The sequence below is a fragment of the Oncorhynchus gorbuscha genome, linkage group LG10 (assembly GCF_021184085.1).
Source record: "Oncorhynchus gorbuscha isolate QuinsamMale2020 ecotype Even-year linkage group LG10, OgorEven_v1.0, whole genome shotgun sequence".
NCBI classification, from domain to species: Eukaryota; Metazoa; Chordata; class Actinopteri; order Salmoniformes; family Salmonidae; genus Oncorhynchus; species Oncorhynchus gorbuscha.
In genome coordinates this window covers 76158175-76179158 of record NC_060182.1, presented here as the reverse complement: position 1 = coordinate 76179158, position 20984 = coordinate 76158175, and the positions used below count along the sequence as shown (strand labels likewise).

At 45.8% G+C, this 20984-nt stretch overlaps 1 pseudogene; it reads left to right on the top strand.

Moving 5' to 3' along the window:
- Window positions 1–20984, top strand: part of LOC124046941 — a 118889-nt pseudogene that overhangs the window by 43465 nt on the left and 54440 nt on the right.

Genomic DNA, 20984 nt, shown 5'->3' with positions numbered 1-20984 from the left:
CACACACAATCCAAGTCTCAATTGTCTCAAGGCTTAAAAATCTGTCTTTAACCTGTCTCCTCCCCTTCATCTACACTGGTTGAGTGGATTTAACAGGTGACATCAGTAAGGGATCAAAGCTTTCACCTTGTCAGTCTGTCATGGAAAAAGCAGGTTTCCTAATGTTTTGTACATTTGCTCTATGTGAAATATCCATATCGCAAGAGATCCATATTTTTACGATATTTTAAAACATGTGCAACGTCCGTTTTCATAGTTTACTCCTCGTGCCGTCTCTCCCTGCCTTTCTCCTACAGGCTGCTTCCCCATGCACACCATCCCACCCCCTGTCACTTATTCAAGCATGGCAGCGGTTATCACTGTAAATTCACTCTGCATACAATACATTTACAGTCAACTGTAAACAAGAACGATTCTACTTTCCACTTTGCTTCCTAACATAAATCAATGTTTTCTTTATTATACTATTATTTTTTCTTGCTATCTGCAAAATGCGTATTAGTCTTAGCAAGCTGCTCATGTCCAAGAATGTTTGCATTAGCCACTAATGCTAACTAGCTAACTGAGAGGGCAAATCTGGCTAGCAAACTGTGTAGGTTGATGAGGGGGGGAAAAAACGATTTAATAAATTTTTAAATAAGGCTGTAACGTAACAAAATGTGGAAAAAGTCAAGGGGTCTGAATACTTTCCGAATGCACTGTATATATCATGTTTGTACTATGGCATGTTCTGAATCAGAGAGGAATAACTAAGCATATTCTAAAGTTGTTGTCCTAATATAACACCTATTCAATTCTAGCTGTTGTGCCCCGGGAAACACAGACCAACATTTTGGTTCCTACCCTGTCACAACAAACTCCTCCCTGGCTTTTTAATCTGTTGTTATGCCAAACACTGTATTTCAACTATATCATTAGAATAATCATTCAATTTCTATTTTTCCACAGATCACCCAAGTGGTTTGAAAATATTTCAAATCAAATCACAATCGCAGTAAAAAACACACAATTAGATGTTTTGCCCATATTGTGCAGTCCTAACACAAGCTCCTTCAAAATTACATCAATGCTTGAAGAAATATGTTTTGTTTTACATTTCACAAAATGAAATGAAAAGGAAGATGATGCTCAAGAATTTGACACACAGGAAGGATATCACATAGTTCAACACTCATTAAAATGTGATTGACATGTAGGTCCCTCTTTTCACATTTGATCAGATTTTGGTACATATTAAAACTTCTTAAGACTAAGGGGCAGTATTCAGAAGTTTGCTTGACTGAGGTGCCCAAAGTAAACTGCCTGTTACTCAGGCCCAGAAGCTAGGATATGCATATGCATGTAGTATTGGATAGAAAACACTCTAAAGTTTCTAAAAATGTTCAGCCCACCATTGATTCCTATGGCTGTCATTTTTAATATGAAAGCAATACCTCACAGATTGCAGTTCCTAGGGCTTCCACTAGATATATATATATATATATATACAGTGGGGCAAAAAAGTATTTAGTCAGCCACCAATTGTGCAAGTTCTCCCACTTAAAAAGATGAGAGGCCTGTAATTTCGTCATAGGGACACTTCAACGATGAATGACAAAATGAGAAAAATAAATGCATGTAGGATTTAATGAATTTATTTGCAAATTATGGTGGAAAATAAGAATTTGGTCAATAACAAAAGTTTATCGCAATACTTTGTCAAACGTTTTCTGTAAGTCTTCACAAGGTTTTCACACACTGTTGCTGGGATTTTGGCCCATTCCTCCATGCAGATCTCCTCTAGAGCAGTGATGTTTTGTGGATGTTGCTGGGCAACACGGACTTTCAACTCCCTCCAAAGATTTTCTATGGGGTTGAGATCTTGAGACTGGCTAGGACACTCCAGGACCTTAATGCTTCTGACGAAGCCACTCCTTTGTTGCCCGGGCGGTGTGTTTGGGATCATTGTCATGCTGAAAGACCCAGCCACATTTCATCCTCAATGCCCTTGCTGATGGTAGGCTTTGTTACTTTGGTCCCAGCTCTCTGCAGGTCATTTACTAGGTCCCCCCGTGTGGTTCTGGGATTTTTGCTCACCGTTCTTGTGATTATTTTGACCCCATGGGGTGAGATCTTGCGTGGAGCCCCAGATCGAGGGAGATTATCAGTGGTCTTGTATGTCTTCCATTTCCTAATAATTGCTCCCACAGTTGATTTCTTCAAACCAAGCTGCTTACCTATTGCAGATTCAGTCTTCCCAGCCTGGTGCAGGTCTTCAATTTTGTTTCTGGTGTCCTTTGACAGCTCTTTGGTCTTGGCCATAGTGGAGTTTGGAGTGTGACTGTTTGAGGTTGTGGACAGGTGTCTTTTATACTGATAACAAGTTCAAACAGGTGCCATTAATACAGGTAACGAGTGGATGACAGAGGAGCCTCTTAAAAAAGAATTACAGGTCTGTGAGAGCCATAAATATTGCTTGTTTGTAGGTGACCAAATACTTATTTTCCACCATCATTTGCAAATAAATCCATTACAAATTCTACAATGTGATTTTCTGGTTTTTTTCCCATATTTTGTCTGTCATAGTTGAAGTGTACCTATGATGAAAATTACAGGCTTCTCTCATCTTTTTAAGTGGGAGAACTTGCACAATTGGTGGCTGACTAAATACTTTTTTGCCCCACTGTATGTCCCCATGAAGTCTGTCGATCCAGACCATCTGTCCAAACCTGCTATACCTTGACCTGTGAACCCCCCCCTTTAGCCTTGTGTCTGCCTGTAGACATGTTGTTTCCTACCAGCCCTGATCACTTAGCTTCAGTGTTTTATTTCCTATATATATATATATATATATATATATATATATATAAACAACTACACATTGATACTTGGAGTCAAAGTATCGAAATATTGTTGAAAACAGCTCTTGTTTTGCTTCTCAAGCTTTCAACATGTTGCTTAAAATTCTCTAACCATGAGTGATAACTTTGTGTGTTTGAACAGAAATACCATCCAGTTTACACCAACTCAGATTGAGGCCATCCATGCTGGGATGCAGCCTGAACCCACTATGGTAAGAACATTTACTGTCTTATGTTTATCTCTTGTCTGCTACTTACATTTTTATACTAATACAATAAACTGAACTCATACTGGCCATAGAACCATTGACAATATTGATTTTCATAATTTAAGATGTGGTCAAGATCAAACATCTTGTCTGGTAAAAAAACATTTTAAAAAACATTTTAAATGTTTTTTGTCTACTCATATCTAGCCACTTGAGTAAACCAAGGCACTAGACGGACAGCATTAAACGTTTGAGCCACAGCTGAAGTCTCCTATCCATTGGCTCGTTAGTTATACTGTGCTTTTCAATCACTCATAGCCCAGAGTGGGTGGTTGGCTACCTATGACAGGTGTATTATTGGCCCTGGCTTCTTGAAGAGCTGAGGATTTGTAACTACTCTTTCTGACGCTGTGGACTGGCTAGGACCTTCCCTCAGACACTAGTAATGTGGAGTTATTTAGCATTCCATTCCTCCTCACTCCTGCAGATCTCAGTCAGGCCCTCTTAGTGAATTACTGCCCTGAAAGCCCCTCCACTAAATTAAATGGTGATGATGGAGCGCGAGCACACACACACGCGCACACACACACACACACGCACGCACACACACACACACACACACACACACACACACACACACACACACACACACACACACACACACACACACACACACACACACACACACACACACACACACACACACACACACACACACACACACTCGCAAACACACACACACACACACACACACACACACACACACACACACACACACACACACACACACACACACACACACACACACACACACACACACACACACACACACACACACACACACACACACACAAACACACAGCCTCTCATCCACAGAAAAACACACATTCACTAACACACCCACAGCTGCCTTGCTTTGATGAAGCTCATTCCTGGCCTGGTGACTCGTAGCTGGCAGAGGGATCTGTCTGTTATTTATTGGGTGACTGCTGGGGAGTAAATATGGCAGCATGGCTATCAGCACAGTCGTAAAACAACTCTACACACACAAAAAACCACTCACTGGCATGTGTCGGGACAATCGTTAGCAGCCAAGGCAGCCTCCCAGTCCCAGGCTTCTCCTATCGTCTTGAGCTGTTTATATGTGTTATTCTGTGTTTGGGTCCATAGTGTATAAAGTGGACTTGCTTTTGAGACTTACCTGAGGTGTGACGTGGCTAAATGAATATACCATCAAGTAAACTCCATTCCAAGTTTTAGCCTCCACTAGTCTGTGAGCAACTTCTGCCCTGGAAAACACTGGTTTGAGTCTTTGAGTCAAAATGGTTTGAGTCTTTCCAACTTGTGTAGTGTTGTTTTTTCTAGACCACACCCAATGACCCCTACAGCCTTAACGAGACCCAATGACCCCTCAGCCTTAACTAGACCCAATGACCCCTACAGCCTTAACTAGACCCAATGACCCCTCAGCCTTAACTAGACCCAATGACCCCTCAGCCTTAACGAGACCCAATGACCCCTCAGCCTTAGTCTCCGGAAGGTGGTGATTGACTCCGCTGTCCTGGCGTCGTGAGGGAGTTTGTTCCACCATTGGGGGCCAGGGCAGCGAACAGTTTTGACTGGGCTGAGCGGGAGCTGTACTTCCTCAGTGGTAGGGAGGCGAGCAGGCCAGAGGTGGATGAACGCAGTGCCCTTGTTTGGGTGTAGGGCCTGATCAGAGCCTGAAGGTACTGAGGTGCCGTTCCCCTCACAGCTCCGTAGGCAAGCACCATGGTCTTGTAGCGGATGCGAGCTTCAACTGGAAGCCAGTGGAGAGAACGGAGGAGCGGGGTGACGTGAGAGAACTTGGGAAGGTTGAACACCAGACGGGCTGCGGCGTTCTGGATGAGTTGAAGGGGTTTAATGGCACAGGCAGGGAGCCCAGCCAACAGCGAGTTGCAGTAATCCAGACGGGAGATGACAAGTGCCTGGATTAGGACCTGCGCCGCTTCCTGTGTGAGGCAGGGTCGTACTCTGCGGATGTTGTAGAGCATGAACCTACAGGAACGGGCCACCGCCTTGATGTTAGTTGAGAACGACAGGGTGTTGTCCAGGATCACGCCAAGGTTCTTGGCGCTCTGGGAGGAGGACACAATGGAGTTGTCGACCGTGATGGCGAGATCATGGAACGGGCAGTCCTTCCCCGGGAGGAAGAGCAGCTCCGTCTTGCCGAGGTTCAGCTTGAGGTGGTGATCCGTCATCCACACTGATATGTCTGCCAGACATGCAGAGATGCGATTCGCCACCTGGTCATCAGAAGGGGGAAAGGAGAAGATTAATTGTGTGTCGTCTGCATAGCAATGATAAGAGAGACCATGTGAGGTTATGACAGAGCCAAGTGACTTGGTGTATAGTGAGAATAGGAGAGGGCCAAGAACAGAGCCCTGGGGGACACCAGTGGTGAGAGCGCGTGGTGAGGAGACAGATTCTCGCCACGCCACCTGGTAGGAGCGACCTGTCAGGTAGGACGCAATCCAAGCGTGGGCCGCGCCGGAGATGCCCAACTCGGAGAGGGTGGAGAGGAGGATCTGATGGTTCACAGTATCGAAGGCAGCCGATAGATCTAGAAGGATGAGAGCAGAGGAGAGAGAGTTAGCTTTAGCAGTGCGGAGCGCCTCCGTGATACAGAGGAGAGCAGTCTCAGTTGAATGACTAGTCTTGAAACCTGACTGATTTGGATCAAGAAGGTCATTCAGAGAGAGATAGCGGGAGAGCTGGCCAAGGACGGCACGTTCAAGAGTTTTGGAGAGAAAAGAAAGAAGGGATACTGGTCTGTAATTGTTGACATCGGAGGGATCGAGTGTAGGTTTTTCAGAAGGGGTGCAACTCTCGCTCTCTTGAAGACGGAAGGGACGTAGCCAACGGTCAGGGATGAGTTGATGAGCGAGGTGAGGTAAGGGAGAAGGTCTCCGGAAATGGTCTGGAGAAGAGAGGAGGGGATAGGGTCAAGCGGGCAGGTTGTTGGGCGGCCGGCCGTCACAAGACGCGAGATTTCATCTGGAGAGAGAGGGGAGAAAGAGGTCAGAGCACAGGGTAGGGCAGTGTGAGCAGAACCAGCGGTGTCGTTTGACTTAGCAAACGAGGATCGGATGTCGTCGACCTTCTTTTCAAAATGGTTGACGAAGTCATCTGCAGAGAGGGAGGGGGGGGAGGGGCGGAGGATTCAGGAGGGAGGAGAAGGTGGCAAAGAGCTTCCTAGGGTTAGAGGCAGATGCTTGGAATTTAGCGTGGTAGAAAGTGGCTTTAGCAGCAGAGACAGAGGAGGAAAATGTAGAGAGGAGGGAGTGAAAGGATGCCAGGTCCGCAGGGAGGCGAGTTTTCCTCCATTTCCGCTCGGCTGCCCGGAGCCCTGTTCTGTGAGCTCGCAATGAGTCATCGAGCCACGGAGCGGGAGGGGAGGACCGAGCCGGCCTGGAGGATAGGGGACATAGAGAGTCAAGGGATGCAGAGAGGGAGGAGAGGAGGGTTGAGGAGGCAGAATCAGGAGATAGGTGGGAGAAGGTTTGAGCGGAGGGAAGAGATGATAGGATGGAAGAGGAGAGAGTAGCGGGGAGAGAGAGCGAAGGTTGGGACGGCGCGATACCATCCGAGTAGGGGCAGTGTGGGAGGTGTTGGATGAGAGCGAGAGGGAAAAGGATACAAGGCAGTGGTCGGAGACTTGGAGGGAGTTGCAGTGAGGTTAGTGGAAGAACAGCATCTAGTAAAGATGAGGTCGAGCGTATTGCCTGCCTTGTGAGTAGGGGGAAGGTGAGAGGGTGAGGTCAAAAGAGGAGAGGAGTGGAAAGAAGGAGGCAGAGAGGAAAGAGTCAAAGGTAGACGTGGGGAGGTTAAAGTCGCCCAGAACTGTGAGAGGTGAGCCGTCCTCAGGAAAGGAGCTTATCAAGGCATCAAGCTCATTGATGAACTCTCCGAGGGAACCTGGAGGGCGATAAATGATAAGGATGTTAAGCTTGAAAGGGCTGGTAACTGTGACAGCATGGAATTCAAAGGAGGCGATAGACAGATGGGTAAGGGGAGAAAGAGAGAATGACCACTTGGGAGAGATGAGGATCCCGGTGCCACCACCCCGCTGACCAGACGCTCTCGGGGTGTGCGAGAACACGTGGGCGGACGAAGAGAGAGCAGTAGGAGTAGCAGTGTTGTCTGTGGTGATCCATGTTTCCGTCAGTGCCAAGAAGTCGAGGGACTGGAGGGAGGCATAGGCTGAGATGAACTCTGCCTTGTTGACCGCAGATTGGCAGTTCCAGAGGCTACCGGAGACCTGGAACTCCACGTGGGTCGTGCGCGCTGGGACCACCAGAGTAGGGTGGCCGCGGCCACGCGGTGTGGAGCGTTTGTATGGTCTGTGCAGAGAGGAGAGAACAGGGATAAACAGACACATAGTTGACAGGCTACAGAAGAGGCTACGCTAATGCAAAGGAGATTGAATGACAAGTGGACTACACGTCTCGAATGTTCAGAAAGTTAAGCTACGTAGCAAGAATCTTATTGACTAAAATGATTAAAATGATACAGTACTGCTGAAGTAGGCCAGCTGGCAGTGGGTGCGTTGTTGACACTACACTAATCAAGTCGTTCCGTTGAGTGTAATAGTTTCTGCAGTGTTGCTATTCGGGGGCTAGCAGGCTAGCTAGCAGTGTTGTTTACGTTACGTTGCGTTAAAAGAACGACAATAGATGGCTAGCGAACCTAGAAAATCGCTCTAGACTACACAATTATCTTTGATACAAAGACGGCTATGTAGCTAGCTAAGTAGCTAGCTACGATCAAACAAATCAAACCGTTGTACTGTAATGAAATGAAGTGAAAAAGTGATACAACCTGTGAATGCGACCGGGTAGTTGAGTTCTATACAGAAGACGTTGGCTAGCGTTGGCTAGCTGTTGGCTAGCTAGCAGAGTTGGCTAGCTAGCAGAGTCACCTACGTTAAGGACGACAAATAGCTGGCTAGCTAACCTCGGTAAATTAAGATAATCACTCTAAGACTACACACTCTAAACCTAAACAACACAATTATCTTGGATACGATGATACGATGATACGAAGACAGCAAAGACAGCTATGTAGGTAGCTAACACTAAACTAATCAAGTCGTTCAGTTGAGTGAAATAGTAATAGTTTCTCAGTGCAGCTAATCAGTGGACGTTAGCTAGCTGGCTAGTGAAGACTACGTTAGGACGGCGAAATACGATAATTACGCAATTATCTTTGATACAAAGACGGCTATGTAGCTAGCTGAGAAGAAATTGCTAAGATAAGACAAATCAAACCGTTGTGATATAATGAAATATAATGAAAAAGTTATACTACCCGTTGGAGCGACGTGCAGATGCGACCACTCGCTCCAACCGGAACCAATGACTCCCACAGCCTTAACCAGACCCAATGACTCCCACAGCTTTAACTAGACCCAATGACCCCTAAAGCCTTAACTAGACCCAATGACCCCTATAGCCTTAACTAGACCCAATGACCCCTACAGCCTTAACTAGACCCAATGACCCCTACAGCCTTAACTAGACCCAATGACCCCTACAGCCTTAACGAGACCCAATGACCCCTCAGCCTTAACTAGACCCAATGACCCCTACAGCCTTAACTAGACCCAATGACCCCTCAGCCTTAACTAGACCCAATGACTCCCACAGCTTTAACTAGACCCAATGACCCCTACAGCCTTAACTAGACCCAATGACCACTACAGCCTTAACTAGACCCAATGACCCCTACAGCCTTAACGAGACCCAATGACCCCTCAGCCTTAACTAGACCCAATGACCCCTACAGCCTTAACTAGACCCAATGACCCCTCAGCCTTAACTAGACCCAATGACCCCTCAGCCTTAACTAGACCCAATGACTCCCACAGCCTTAACTAGACCCAATGACCCCTACAGCCTTAACTAGACCCAATGACCCCTATAGCCTTAACTAGACCCAATGGCCCCTCAGCCGTAACTAGACAAAATGACTCCCACAGCCTTAACCAGAACCAATGACTCCCACAGCTTTAACTGCTTTAACAGCTTTAACGGAGACACCTGAAACCCCACCTCTTTAAGGAATACCTAGGATAGGTTAAGTAATCCCTCTCACCCCACCCCCCCTAAGTTTTAGATGCACTATTGTTAAGTGACTGTCCCACTGGATGTCATAAGGTGAATGCACCAATTTGTAAGTCGCTCTGGATAAGAGCGTCTGCTAAGTGACTTAAATGTAACTAGACCCAATGACCCCTCAGCCTTAATTAGACCCAATGACCCCTCAGCCTTTATTAGACCCAATGACCCCTCAGCCTTAACTAGACCCAATGACCCCTCAGCATTTATTAGACCCAATGACCCCTCAGCCTTAACTAGACCCAATGACCCCTCAGCCTTAACTAGACCCAATGACTCCCACAGCTTTAACTAGACCCAATGACCCCTACAGCCTTAACAAGAACCAATGACCCCCACAGCTTTAACTAGACCCAATGACTCCTACAGCCTTAACTAGACCCAATGACCCACACAGCTTTAACTAGACCCAATGACTCCCACAGCCTTAACTAGACCCAATGACTCCTACAGCCTTCACTAGACCCAATGATCTCTCCAGCATTAATTGCTGGTGACACTGTCTGTGATTTATTTTCTAAATACCCCAATGACCCCTACAGCCTTAACTAGACCCAATGACCCCCGACAGCCTTAACTAGACCCAATGACCCCGACAGCCTTAACTAGACCCAATGACCCCGATAGCCTTAACTAGACCCAATAACCCATACAGCCTTAACTAGACCCAATGAACCCTACAGCTTTAACTAGACCCAATTACCCCTACAGCCTTAACTAGACCCAATGACCCCTACAGCCTTAACTAGACCCAATGAACCCACAGCTTTAACTAGACCCAATGACTCCTACAGCCTTAACTAGACCCAATGACCCCTCAGCTTTAACTAGACCCAATGACCCCTACAGCCTTAACTAGACCCAATGACCCCTCAGCTTTAACTAGACCCAATGAACCCTACAGCCTTAACTAGACCCAATGACCACTACAGCCTTAACTAGACCCAATGACCCCTACAGCCTTAACTAGACCCAATGACCCCTACAGCCTTAACTAGACCCAATGACCCCTATAGCCCTAACTAGACCCAATGACCCCTCAGCCTTAACTAGACAAAATGACTCCCACAGCCTTAACCAGAACCAATGACTCCCACAGCTTTAACTAGACCCAATGACCCCTCAGCCTTAATTAGACCCAATGACCCCTCAGCCTTTATTAGACCCAATGACCCCTCAGCCTTAACTAGACCCAATGACCCCTCAGCTTTTATTAGACCCAATGACCCCTCAGCCTTAACTAGACCCAATGACTCCCACAGCCTTAACTAGACCCAATGACTCCTACAGCCTTAACTAGACCCAATGATCTCTCCAGCATTAATTGCTGGTGACACTGTCTGTGATTTATTTTCTAAATACCCCAATGACCCCTACAGCCTTAACTAGACCCAATGACCCCGACAGCCTTAACTAGACCCAATGACCCAGACAGCCTTAACTAGACCCAGTGACCCCGATAGCCTTAACGAGACCCAATGACCCCTACAGCTTTAACTAGACCCAATGACTCCTACAGCCTTAACTAGACCCAATGACCCACACAGCTTTAACTAGACCCAATGACTCCCACAGCCTTAACTAGACCCAATGACTCCTACAGCCTTAACTAGACCCAATGATCTCTCCAGCATTAATTGCTGGTGACACTGTCTGTGATTTATTTTCTAAATACCCCAATGACTCCTACAGCCTTAACTAGACCCAATGACCCCTACAGCCTTAACTAGACCCAATGACCCCGATAGCCTTAACTAGACCCAATGACCCCTACAGCCTTAACTAGACCCAATGACCCCTACAGCCTTAACTAGACCCAATAACCCATACAGCCTTAACTAGACCCAATGAACCCTACAGCTTTAACTAGACCCAATTAACCCTACAGCCTTAACTAGACCCAATGACCCCTACAGCCTTAACTAGACCCAATGAACCCCACAGCCTTAACCAGAACCAATGACTCCCACAGCTTTAACTAGACCCAATGACTCCTACAGCCTTAACTAGACCCAATTACCCCTACAGCCTTAACTAGACCCAATGACCCCTACAGCCTTAACTAGACCCAATTACCCCCACAGCTTCAACTAGACCCAATGACTCCTACAGCCTTAACTAGACCCAATGACCCCACAGCTTTAACTAGACCCAATGACTCCTACAGCCTTAACTAGACCCAATGACCCCTACAGCCTTAACTAGACCCAATGACCCCTACAGCCTTAACTAGACCCAATGACCCCTACAGCCTTAACTAGACCCAATGACTCCCACAGCCTTAACTAGACCCAATGACCCCGACAGCCTTAACTAGACCCAATGACCCCTACAGCCTTAACTAGACCCAATGACCCCTACAGCCTTAACTAGACCCAATGACCCCTACAGCCTTAACTAGACCCAATAACCCATACAGCCTTAACTAGACCCAATGAACCCTACAGCTTTAACTAGACCCAATTACCCCTACAGCCTTAACTAGACCCAATGACCCCTACAGCCTTAACTAGACCCAATGACCCCTACAGCCTTAACTAGACCCAATGACCCCTACAGCCTTAACTAGACCCAATGACCCCTACAGCTTTAACTAGACCCAATGATCCCTCAGCTTTAACTTGACCCAATGACCCCGATAGCCTTAACTAGACCCAATGACCCCTACAGCCTTAACTAGACCCAATGACCCCTACAGACTTAACTAGACCCAATGACCCATACAGCCTTAACTAGACCCAATGACCCCTACAGCCTTAACTAGACACAATGACCACTACAGCTTTAACTAGACCCAATGACGCCTACAGCCTTAACTGGACCCAACGACCCTAACAGCCTTAACTAGACCCAATGACTCCCACAGCCTTAACTAGACCCAATGACTCCTACAGCCTTAACCAGAACCAATGACTCCCACAGCTTTAACTAGACCCAATGACCCCTACAGCCTTAACTAGACCCAATGACCCCTACAGCCTTAACTAGACCCAATGACCCCCACAGCTTTAACTAGACCCAATGACTCCTACAGCCTTAACTAGACCCAATGACCCCCACAGCCTTAACTAGACCCAATGACCCCTACAGCCTTAACTAGACCCAATAACCCATACAGCCTTAACTAGACCCAATGAACCCTACAGCTTTAACTAGACCCAATTACCCCTACAGCCTTAACTAGACCCAATGACCCCTACAGCCTTAACTAGACCCAATGACCCCTACAGCCTTAACTAGACCCAATGACCCCTACAGCCTTAACTAGACCCAATGACCCCTACAGCTTTAACTAGACCCAATGATCCCTCAGCTTTAACTTGACCCAATGACCCCGATAGCCTTAACTAGACCCAATGACCCCTACAGCCTTAACTAGACCCAATGACCCCTACAGACTTAACTAGACCCAATGACCCATACAGCCTTAACTAGACCCAATGACCCCTACAGCCTTAACTAGACCCAATTACCCCTACAGCCTTAACTAGACCCAATGACCCCTACAGCCTTAACTAGACCCAATTACCCCCACAGCTTCAACTAGACCCAATGACTCCCACAGCCTTAACTAGACCCAATGACTCCTACAGCCTTAACCAGAACCAATGACTCCCACAGCTTTAACTAGACCCAATGACCCCTACAGCCTTAACTAGACCCAATGACCCCTACAGCCTTAACTAGACCCAATGACCCCTACAGCCTTAACTAGACCCAATGACTCCCACAGCCTTAACTAGACCCAATGACCCCGACAGCCTTAACTAGACCCAATGACCCCTACAGCCTTAACTAGACCCAATGACCCCTACAGCCTTAACTAGACCCAATGACCCCTACAGCCTTAACTAGACCCAATAACCCATACAGCCTTAACTAGACCCAATGAACCCTACAGCTTTAACTAGACCCAATTACCCCTACAGCCTTAACTAGACCCAATGACCCCTACAGCCTTAACTAGACCCAATGACCCCTACAGCCTTAACTAGACCCAATGACCCCTACAGCCTTAACTAGACCCAATGACCCCTACAGCTTTAACTAGACCCAATGATCCCTCAGCTTTAACTTGACCCAATGACCCCGATAGCCTTAACTAGACCCAATGACCCCTACAGCCTTAACTAGACCCAATGACCCCTACAGACTTAACTAGACCCAATGACCCATACAGCCTTAACTAGACCCAATGACCCCTACAGCCTTAACTAGACACAATGACCACTACAGCTTTAACTAGACCCAATGACGCCTACAGCCTTAACTGGACCCAACGACCCTAACAGCCTTAACTAGACCCAATGACTCCCACAGCCTTAACTAGACCCAATGACTCCTACAGCCTTAACCAGAACCAATGACTCCCACAGCTTTAACTAGACCCAATGACCCCTACAGCCTTAACTAGACCCAATGACCCCTACAGCCTTAACTAGACCCAATGACCCCCACAGCTTTAACTAGACCCAATGACTCCTACAGCCTTAACTAGACCCAATGACCCCCACAGCCTTAACTAGACCCAATGACTCCTACAGCCTTAACTAGACCCAATGACCCCTACAGCCTTAACTAGACCCAATGACTCCCACAGCCTTAACTAGACCCAATGACCCCGACAGCCTTAACTAGACCCAATGACCCCTACAGCCTTAACTAGACCCAATGACCCCTACAGCCTTAACTAGACCCAATAACCCATACAGCCTTAACTAGACCCAATGACCCCCACAGCCTTAACTAGACCCAATGACTCCTACAGCCTTAACTAGACCCAATGACTCATAAAGCCTTAACTAGACCCAATGATCTCTCCAGCATTAATTGCTGGTGACACTGTCTGTGATTTATTTAGAATTCCAATCACACTTAACCAGCATGGCTACCACAGCATTCGCAGCAATACACCAACCCATCTGGTTTGCGCTATCATTTGTTTTGACCCAACACACCTCCAGGCTGTGTAACGCTATTTGACCAAGAAGGAGTATGCTTTATCAGATGATCTGGCCTCTACAATCACCCGATCTCAACCCAATTGAGATGGTTTGGGATGAGTTGGACCGCAGAGTGAAGGAAAAGCTGCCAACAAGTGCTCAGCATATGTGGGAACACTTTCAAGGCTTTTCGAAAAGCATTACAGGAGAAGCTGGTTGAGAGAATACCAAGAGTGTGCAAAGTTGTCATTAAGGCAAAGGGTGGCTACTTTGAAAAATCTAAAATATATTCTTACACTTTTTTGGTAACTGCATTATTCCATGTTTTATTTCATAGTTCTGATGTCTTGTAGAAAATAGTAAAACAAAGAAAAACCCTTGAATGACTAGGTATGTCCGAAACCTTTGACTGGAACTGTATATACAAAGGTACGTGGAAACCCCTTCAAATTAGTGGGTTCGGCTATTTCAGCCACTCCTGTCGCTCACAGGTGTGTAACTCTGTAGCCAAACATTGGCAGTAGAATGGTCTTACTGAAGATCTCAGTGACTTTCATTGTGGCACCGTAATAGGATGCCACCAACAAGTCAGTGCGTCAAATTTCTGCCTCGCTAGAGCTGCCACGGTCATCTGTAAGTGATGATATTGTGAAGTGAAAATGTCTAAGAGCAACAGCGGCTCAGCCGGGAAGTGGTAGCAAGCTCACAGAATGTGACCGCCGGGTGCTGATGCACGTAGCACAAATATTGTCCTCGGTTGCAACACTCACTACCGAGTTCCAAAATGCCACTGGAAGCAACGTCATCACAAGAACTGTACGTTGGGAGGTTCATGAAATGGGTTTCCATGGCCAAGCAGCTGCGCACAAGCCTAAGTTCGCCATGCGCAATGACAGGCGTTGGCTGGAGTGGTATGAAGCTCGCCGCCATTGGACTCTGAAGTAGTGGAAACGCGTTCTCTGGAGTGATGAATCATTTTTCACCATTTGGTAGACCGACGGACGAATCTGGGTTTGGCAGATGCCAGGATAACACTACCTGCCCCAATGCATAGTGCCAACTGTAAAGTTTGGTGGATGAGTAATAATGGTCTGGTGCTGTTTTTCATGGTTCGGGCGAGGCCCCTTAGTTCCAGTGAAGGGAGATCTTTGAATTGGAACGCCGACTGCAAGCCAGGCATAATCACCCAACGTCTTTGCCCGACCTCACTAATGCTGTTGGTGCTGAATGGAGGCAAGTCCCCGCAACATAGTTCCAACATCTAGGGGTAAGCCTTTCCAGAGGAGTGGAGGCTGTTATAGCAGCAAAGTGGGACTAACTCCAAATTTTATTGCCCATGATTTTGGAATGATATGTTAAAAATATGTAGAGTTATATAATATAACTTGTGCTATTTTTTTCATGACTTTATGAACCACCTCAAATGTGTTATTTATTATTGTCAGTCTGCGTTAAAGACCAAAATAGACCCCTTGGTCTAAAATAGTTCCAACTTCATTAAATATTTATTCAGTGCTCATGCAGCAGCCGTTTTCACTAGCTCTGATCTTGCTGTCAGAATAACTAACTATAGCTCTGAGACCCAGGCTATATAAGTACAAATCTCAGTTAACACAGAACCAAAGGCTTGCGTAAGTGGTCAGATGCTTGATTAAGTTCTTGGTACATAAGTGTTAAGAGAAGAGAGAGGACGAGGATCGGAAACGGAACGAAGAACTCCACACTTTCTCTTTGCAAGTTATGGTCTATGGGCCAAATTTCCCCTCCCATCCGCAATTCTAAAGATACCTGCAAAATAATGATTTGTGCATATAACCAGTGATGGAAAAACCCAAGAACCGGAGCTAATGCCGCCCGTTATCTCACGCATCCCGCATCTACGGTACCATTTATGAAGTCTGTCAATGAGAGATTATATCAGTATGAATAGCCTCAGGCCATACGTCAGAGCAGGAGCTTCAAGGAGTCTGCAGATACGTATTCTTTAGCCACTGGTAACCATCTTAGCTCAAAGAATGTCGATGGAGACCACAACAAATAGGCCTAGTGATACAAAATATACAGTACATGGGTAGATTCAGTTGTGTTGATTAAATGGGCAGATATTGCTGTAAAAACCTTGGTTCTGGCCCTACCTACCTACCTACCTACCTACCTACCTACCTACCTACCTACCTACCTACCTCCCTACCTCCCTCCCTCCCTCCCTACCCCCCTACCTACCTACCTACCTACCTACCTACCTACCTACCTACCTACCTACCTACCTACCTACCTACCTACCTACCTACCTACCTCCCTCCCTCCCTCCCTCCCCCACCCCCTCCCTACCTACCTACCTACCTACCTACCTACCTACCTACCTACCTACCTACCTACCTACCTACCTTACCTACCCTACCTACCTACCTACCTACCCTACCCTACCACCCCTACCTACCCCACCCACCCCACCCCTACCCTACCTACCCTACCTACCCCCTACCTACCTACCTACCCCTACCTACATACCCTACCTACCCTACCCCTACCCTACCCTACCTACCCCACCTACCTACCCTACCTACCTACCTACCTACCTACCCTACCCACCTACCTACCTACCTACCCTACCTACCCTACCTACCCTACCTACCTACCCTACCTACCCTACCTACCTACCCTACCTACCTACCTACCTACCTACCTACCTACCTACCCTACCTACCTACCTACCTACCCACCTATCTACCCTACCTACCCTACCTACCCTACCTACCCTACCCTACCTACCCACCTACCTACCCTTAGCTCACTGAAGAATGCAGATATGGTCATCTTCTGTTTAAAAACAGACCCGTTTTCTCCTGTTTCGTGCCGACTGAACACAGGCCCTTGTTGCGTAGAGCAGAGCCAGTGAGAATGGCGTGAGTTTGAAGTATGAGGAGTGGATGTGACGGCTCTGGAATAGCACAATTGCATTCTGCAGATCAGCTAAAGCTAGCTACAGTACCAGGACGAGAGGCTGTCTACAACATGCACGCTGACTGAATCAACATTCACCCCTTTCTTCCTTCCTTCCGGTCCAATGACGAGGAAGGAGAAACCTGGGGAAACTAATTAACACTGTACTGTATAGGCAATAGGATGAACAATTATTATCTTTTCTCAATGGTCAACCAAGGGTAGTTTACAGTGACATTAATATACATTGCATTGCCTTTTAATAAATAAATACAAAATTATATAAACCTCCCCCTTAATTAGATATTGAAATACTGTGTATATGAAGGACAGAGGTATAGAGAGCGCTTTTGTGGAAGTTGAAAGCACTTTATGACTAAATGGGTCAGTTCTGTCTCTGTCTCTTTGGCAGTCTCCTGGGACGGGAGAGCAGAGGGCTGCTTTTGTGATGAGGGAAACAAGTTCACCACTTTTTAATTTGATCGTCATCAACAGGTGTAGTTCTGTTAACGAATCATCTGCTGTGAGGCTTAGCAAGAGATCTATTTAGGAGTTAAAGTTTCACTCTGACACACGCACACAGCACAACAGTGTCTGGGTGACATGGATGATAGCATGGCCAGGTGCCACTGCCACCCACAAATTGTCTTTCTGGTTTGTTGTGGTGGCACACAGGGATGAATGACAAGACAAAAGATGGCTCGGTTTTCTGTATTTTTGTCTCTTTTTTTTGAAAAGCAAACTATTGTGTTTATTTTACACTCTTTGTTTGACAATGTAATTTGTGAGCTTTGTATTTATTCAATATCAAACATTGTAACAAGTGTAGGTAACTTATGTCTTGTTTAAAACTATGGAAATTCAATATTATTTTGTATGTGAATATTTTAAGCCATTGAAACTGACAACTTTATATTGACCAATGCAGCTCCAATTCCTGTTATACCTTGTCAATGTTATTACATGTATTAGAGAAGACTGCAATTTGGTCCTTCTGGCTATTAGCTTCCATCGTCTCAGCAACCAAAACTATTAATAGCCAGCTTTGAGTTTGGGTTCTTAAACTTTAGATTTGATTATTCACTTCAAGCCTACTGGCTTGTTGCTTGCAGCTGATACTGATTTGTGCATGAAGGTTTTGAAACTATTTCCCTAGGCTGTGATGTCACAGGTTTAGGCTTCAGTTCTCCTCGCAACATTAACATTTCTCCTCGGAATGACTTGATATGACCCTCAGATCACGACACTGATCTTATCTGGCTATGGACAGGCAGGCAATGTTCAGGGAAGGTTGAGGCTATTATCATCGTAGGAATATGGCATAACATTGTTTGAGAGGGTGGTTGTTACTAGTTTGATACTGTACCAGGCCTCCAGGTACGATGAGAGAATGGTTGGTTGTTGGAATGAGTTCCAGGAATATAACCACTCTTCTATGGTCCAATTCAACTGACTGAAATGGACCTGATACTGTTTGCTTTCTCAAGGTAAACTATGGATGGATGTGGTATATGGTGTGTTCTGGTATGGTCGTGTGAACAACGTACTAGGCTGGAGCTGATCAGAGAGGTGGGCAGTCTGCAAGAGAGTCTGGATGTCACGTTCTGACCTTTATTTCCTGTGTTTTGTATTTAGTTAGTATGGTCAGGGCGTGAGTTGGGTGGGCAGTCTATGTTTGTTTTTCTAGGTTTTGGGTATTTCTATGTTTCGGCCTAGTATGGTTCTCAATCAGAGGCAGGTGTCATTAGTTGTCTCTGATTGAGAATCATACTTAGGTAGCCTGGGTTTCACTGTGTGTTTGTGGGTGATTGTTCCTGTCTCTGTGTTTGCACCAGATAGGACTGTTTTTGGTTTTCCACGTTTATTGTTTTGTAGTGTTCATGTTTATCTGTTTTTATTAAACATGAGTCAACATGAGTCCCTGACACTGGACCTACACCTGTGAGACCGACAGACACTTCTACCTCTACCAGGTCAGTACAGGAGAGGGGGGGGTGGTGTTTGGGGATAATAGATGTGAATGTGTGTGACATTAGACTAAAGGTAAGGCATTTTCCAGATGAATTAGTCATTGCTGATATCCCGACCTGCAAAAGTTGGTAATAAAATATGTCACTAAAATAAAAATGAAAGGGGGTGAGATGCTGCCGAACTCATCCCAGTGCAATAAGTGTCAGTATCTTCCTTCCGCTTCAAATCCGCTTCGATGGCAAATACCAAAATATTATACCATATCCTCCATTTATTTATGTCGCCTAATTACCAAAAGAAATGCCACAACAGACAGTTCTGGATCAAGTCAAATGTTATTGGTCACATACACATGGTTCGCAGATGGTAATGCTAGTGTAGTGAAATGCTTGTGCTTCTAGTTCCGACCATGCAGTAATATCTAACAAGTAATCTAACAATTTCACAACAACTACCTTTTACACACAAGTGTAAAGGAATGAATAAGAATATGTACATATAAATATATGGATGCGAGATGGCCGTGCGGCATAGGCAAGATGCAGTAGATGATATAGAGTACAGTATATACATATGAGATGAGTAATGTAGGGTATGTAAACATGATATAAAGTGGCATTGTTTAAAGTGACTAGTGAGAGCTAGTGGCTAGAGAGTTGAGTCAGTATGTAGGCAGCAGCCACTCAATTTTAGGGATGGATGTTTAACAGTCTGATGGCCTTGAGATAGAAATAGTTTTTTTTAGTCCCTCGGTCCCAGCTTTGATGCACCTGTATTTACCTCGCCTTCTGGATGATAGCGGGGTGAACAGGCAGTGGCTCAAGGTGGTTGATGACCGTGATGATCTTTTTGGCCTTCCTGTGACATCGGGTGGTGTAGGTGGCCTGGAGGGCAGGTAGTTTGCCCCCGGTGATGCGTTGTGCAGACCTCACTACCCTCTGGAGAGCCTTACGGCTGTGGGCGGCGCAGTTGCCGTACCAGGCGGTGATACAGCCCGACAGGATGCATCTCGATTGTGGCAGCATGCACCAGCAGAAAGGCCCAGAATAGACAACAGAGCCTTTTTAACAAAGAGGAGACAACCCAAGGCAACTGTCATAAGAGGACCTGAGAGAGCTCATAAAATAGCCCAGATCTAAAATCAAGAAGAGTGGAGTGGATATCTCACTGAGGCGGCATCCTGTCAGTGAGAGGAGACTGGAAGACACAGCAGGGAGGCTGGCAGTAGGGTGTAGAGGGGATACAGAAGAGGGAAGCTGGCAGTGGGGTGTAAAGGGGAGAGTAGGGTTGAATATTGTATTTGACAAATGTTCAGTTTAAAACATATATAAATATGTCTGTATTTGGTAAGAGCTTTGATCGTCATTAAAATTCAAGCCTGATGCTACCTGAGCCTGATGACCTATACATTAAAGACATTTTACGAACCCTACATTAAAGACCTTTAATGAGCCCAAGCCCAAAAAAGCCCAAATGATTGTGCCGTTATCCAATACATAGCCTATCATATATAAGCTACCGCACATTACACACGACAGAAAACATAAAAGCCCATAGATGTAGCTATGCTCTCTTGGGTAAATAAATTAAACCAGCTCCAGTAGGCTAATCTTTTTGTATGGACTGTATTACTGTCCTTTATTGTATTATACTGTATTATATGGACTGGAATTACACACCTCATTCAAACCATGAAGCTGGGAAAGAACGTGATGCTAGTGCAGGACATGCGGCCTACAAAGTTTCAATTATAGACTTGCGAATTTGAGTTTAAATTAAATCAGTTTAGTTGTCCTCATGTTCATCATTGTAATGACACGCTTGAATAATATAGGACTAGAATAAGATGCAGACGGCTGTCATTTCTCTTCACGGATATTGAATGGTTATGAACAAATAACTGCTATCGCCTACCGCCAT